This window comes from Hippocampus bargibanti, linkage group LG02, assembly GCF_051943395.1.
Source record: "Hippocampus bargibanti isolate YZ-2025 linkage group LG02, ASM5194339v1, whole genome shotgun sequence".
In the NCBI taxonomy this organism is placed as follows: Eukaryota; Metazoa; Chordata; class Actinopteri; order Syngnathiformes; family Syngnathidae; genus Hippocampus; species Hippocampus bargibanti.
In genome coordinates this window covers 12,645,001-12,650,000 of record NC_142735.1, presented here as the reverse complement: position 1 = coordinate 12,650,000, position 5,000 = coordinate 12,645,001, and the positions used below count along the sequence as shown (strand labels likewise).

The window sequence follows — 5,000 nt, the reverse complement described above, 5'->3', positions numbered from 1 at the left end:
ATACTCTTCATCTACAGCAACTGCCTACCAGATATGGGCAATGTTCCATACTGTCGTAATGATACCGACTACTAACTTCTGTTTCAAGCTGTCAAATACTATTACATGTAGTTGAATGATTTCACATGTTTATCACATACACAGATTCATTCATTCATTTTCCAAACCGCTTTATCCTCACAGGGGTTGCTGGAGACAAGCTGAACCGGTTGACAGCCAATCGCAGACATGCATACATTACACAGTTAAATCTTGTTTTACCTGTATAATATTACAGAGTGACTCTGTATACAAGGCCAAGGGCTAGTTGACGCACTACATGGCGTAAATTATGCGCATAGACAGGTGACAATACTATTTCTGTAGATGCACTCAACTTGGTGCATTTATAAACGGGCGTTTTGTGGCATTGTGGATGAGAACACAGCTGATTTACTTCCCGCCCATTCGAAGCAATTTCTCTAACTACCCTGTATAATCAAACAAAAACAAACAACCCACCCCAACTTAGCAGCGGTGATCACCTTGTCCCATTTTACATCATCTACCCATTGAAGTCTCCCTGCAGTTCCATATAAATGCACAGTACTTTATGAGATTGGATCGCCTGCATGTCAAAAACTATGTGCCTCTTGTCCACCAAATGTAGGAGAATGAGAGCAGCCACCTTCATTGGCCACTAGACGTGAGCGCGTATGGTTGTTCGTTTCTGTGTGCCCTGCGATTGGCTGGCAACCGGTTTAGAGCATCCCCTGCTTACAGAGCGAAAATGGCTGGGATAGGCTACAGGACTCCCCACGACCTGAGTGAGGATAAAGCAGTTTGGATAATAAATGAATTAAAAAATAAATGAATGAATGAATGAATGAATGAATGAATGAATGAATGAATGAATGTGTGTGCGTGTGTGTATGTGTTTGATGAGAAGGTTTCTTCAGCCGTCATCTGTACAAATTTGAAGGTTTCGGACGTTTCGCCTCCTAGGCTTCGTCAGCGAACTAAAGTCTGACTGGTCGTATCGGCCCTGTTTATACAGTAAAGTCTCGTTATATCGATATTCAAGGGAGTCCGAAAAAATATCGATATAACCGGGACTATCGATATATCCGACCCTGTTTGCATGTAATTTTCTCCGTGCGTGCATAGAAATAGTATTGATATAACCGGGACTATCGATATATCCGATATCGATATAACGAGACTTTACTGTATATCCCTAATGTCCAGACATGGCGGCGCCGGACACAGCTATGATAGGTCCCTACTCTCAGGTTGGGGGGAGCAGAGGACCACTCCGTGTGGCCCCACTGATTGTTCCTACATTCCTGACTAACGACTGGCCACTCCCACCGGTATCACCTCATCAGCATTATGAATGTTGTTTAACCTGTTTTGCCTAAGCAGGCTATTGTATGAATGATCCAAATTGAACCTCACCCCACCAGACCGGTTTAATGAAGGATTTTGTTGTTTTATAAGAATCGCTTCTTTTATCCCCCTTTCAAACCATCTATGTTCTTTCGCTAAGATCTTAACCTCATTGTCGTCAAATGAGTGGTTGCTAGCTTTTAGGTGCAAATGTACTGCCGATTGAGGCCCACTTGTATTATCCCTGCGATGTTGATAAAATCTTTTTTTGAGAATTTGTTGAGTCTCCCCAATGTACTGCTCTTTACAATTTTCATTCTTAAAATGTATGGAATAAACTACATTACTTTGTTTTTCATTTGGTAGCCTATCTTTTGGATGCACTAATTTTTGCGTGTTTATCGGTTTGAAATAAGTAGGAATTTTGTGTTGCCAAAGGACTCTGTAATTTTTCAGAAACTCCTGCAATGTAAGGTACTGCTACTCTTCTCCTGATAGACGTGTATGTGTTTGGTTGCAATTTCCTTTTAACCGAGAAAATCAAAATGCAAATGAACAAATATTCATTGTACTTATTGATTACCCCTTCAATACAAAATGTACTTCAAAATAGATTTTAGAAAGACATCAAAAAACTATTAAGACAGGTTGGATATGACCATTGAACTCTGGTTCCCTGCCTATTGACATCATACAAATTGCCCTTCCTCACGTGTTGTTTCACATTCAAAATCAATCATGCTCTTGACTGTTGGCAACAATTTTGAAGGCTCTCTTGGGCAGCAAGGGATGCGAATCCAGAAAGGCCTCGAACCGGCCGCTTGCAAGTTGGCAAGGTTTCGGCTGAGAGAGAGGCGGTGAGGGATCAAGTACAGCAACATGAGGAGGAGGAGACAAAGAGGGGGGAAGAGAGAGAGAGAGAGAGAGAGAGAGAGAGAGAGAGAGAGAGAGAGAGAGAGAGAGAGAGAGAGAGAGAGAGAGAGAGAGAGAGAGAGAGAGAGAGAAGAGAGAGACAGAGACAGAGTTGAGTCATGTGACCTGGCAGCACGTGTAAACCTTCTCCCTCTGCCTGTGCTTCCACTCGGATACAACAGACGCTGTGGCCCAATCACGACACGCCGTCTCTGTGTCACGGCGCTGAGCTGCCACCACCACTCCACCCCCAATTTCACCCTCCAAAAGCCTTTAACCATGTCATGCCCATGAGCAGCGGCCTGACTGGACCTGCTCAAAATATCACTTAGGCCCCTGCGTAAAAACTATTGAGTAATACACGAGCCCATTTGACAGATGTGTTCCCAAACGGAAGGGACGTCATTTCATGCACGCAAGCTATGGTTTTCCATTTGTAAGTCCATTTTGTGGCTTGTGTCTCGGTTTTGTGATGCAGCTGATCTCGGGTGGAGCGGTCACAGACTTCGAGTTATTCCACAACTTTTTAAATTTTCTATATATTTTACCCCCAAAAAAGTGCATTATTGTCATAGTTTATTTTCACGTTCACTGAACGGCTGCAGTGTGACGTGATGAGAGCAAACGTTTGTTTCCTTACATCCGTAACGACTGGTCTTTGTAGATGGCTTGATGTCTGTGCATTTTGTCGGTCATCTTCCTCTGCGTCACGCAGTCACGCTTAAGCCGCAGCAGCTGGGAGGAAGGAGACCTCTCAGATACAGTACAATACTCTGAACTGTGTGAGAAAGCGTATCTGAATGTGTGTGTGTGTGTGTGTGTGTGTGTGTGTGTGTGTGTGTGTGTGTGTGTGTGTGTGTGTGTGTGTGTGTGTGTGCGTGCGTGTGTGCGTGTGTGTGTGTATAAGAGGCCTTTCTCTTATTGCCCTTGTTCATGGTGAATTCTTATAATAATGATTTGTTGCTGACATTAAATTGTGTGGAAAAAGCTTTTCACAGTAGCCAACTTTGATATCTTTTTTCCATTCTTTTGTGAGTGACATGTCAACTCAATTTCTTCTTCATCAGTGGGACTGATTAGTAGTAATGTTTTAATGACTTTTGACTTCAGTTCATGTTGCAAAGGTCTCCATTGACATCGCATAATGTTGTCAGAAGAAGGATGCTGAGCCCTCAACTGTCAGGCAGGAGACCAAGACGAAGACCAAAGAGGAGGTTTATGGATGTTGTCAAAGAGGACACGAAGGTAGCTGGTGTGAGAAGAGGATGCACAAAACCGGGTTAAATGGAGGACACTGATTCGCTGTGGTGACCCCTGAAGGAAAAAGCTGAAAGGAAAAGAAGAAGAAGATAGAAATAAATTTGTCCTATGACCATGTACCTATAGGCGCGCTCCCTAATTGACTCTGACACCCCGACACTATTGTGACAGCCTATGTGTTCAGAGAGTCAGATCGCTCTCCCTTCCTGTTAATTTCCAAATACAGCCTCGGCATGTACAGAAATGTTTTAAACCAATCCTCGTCTCATGCTGAACCTGTTCCCATCTCTACTGCCTGATGCACTCAGCACAGCGTGTCCCGAGTTGGAGTGCGGCACGGCCTTTTTGGTGCAGTAATAAGGAGCGAACAGTACATTTCCACGAAGCTCTGAGTTTGCTGACGTTCGGGGTGAACCAGTGCACACTTAGAGCATACGTCCAAATGCGCCCATCGCTCCAATGACTGAGAAATTCAACATAATTATAACCACTGAGCACACACAGACACACGCATGCCTTGCATTGAGCAGAGGGGGAGATATCCTCAACTAACCTCTCCAAACACATCCCAAAAGGCTGCACAACGACAGCTCACCGGGCTCTTGCTTATTCTTCCAAATGAACACATTAAAAAAATCCACACATACACACATACACATACACATAACACAAAGCTGCATGTTAACACAAGTACACAAAGATGCACTGGGATGCCGATGGCGGGCCAACAGAAAGTAGGTTGGGAGGAGGAGGAGGCGAGGCTTGACAATTGGAGAGAAAACTAGTGGACAGCATTCTACAAACGTGAGGAAGATAAAAAGCGACGACCTTGCTGAGGATACAAAAGCGTTGCGGGCTTTCATGTCTCCTAGATGATAACAAATTCCCATTACGGAGGGTCAAAGTTGATGACTGACTGGCTGAGAGAAGGCAGGGGAAATGATCAGCACACTCATACATTCATACATGGGCAGAAATAGTCAATGTAATTCTTTAAATAAAATCTCGATATGTAAATATCTAGAAAACATGTGTATATCCATGTTCTCACGTACACCGCATACACTGTACTTGTACATCATATACTCAGATGTGAGTACTGATCAGTGGCAGGCCGTGGATTTCATCGCTAGGCCTTCAGTAGTGCTACGTCTGAATAAATCCAGAATGAAAAAAGTGTGGTGTGATTTACTACAAGTCCACTACAGACTAACTAATAACAGACCGACCTTTCTCAACAATGTCCATTTTTTTCTAGAAATGTCTGTCTTGAAAATGGCTTTAACAGTAAATCTCCAACCAAATCAAAATTTCTCATCTTTCAGCCATTGTGGGTTGACAAAACCACTATTAAATCAACAGAATATATTTGCTTATGCAGCTCGCTACCAATACAGTGTGCTAGCTCTCGCCAGTATGCTCTTGTCACTAGCGGCCTAAGATCAGAGCAGATTTTTCCA

At 43.4% G+C, this 5,000-nt stretch overlaps 1 protein-coding gene across 1 annotated transcript in view; it reads right to left on the bottom strand.

Moving 5' to 3' along the window:
- The window catches only part of arhgef37 (Rho guanine nucleotide exchange factor 37), a 41,466-nt gene that overhangs the window by 1,726 nt on the left and 34,740 nt on the right, over nucleotides 1-5,000 (bottom strand). The gene's annotated exons all lie outside the window — the stretch shown is intronic.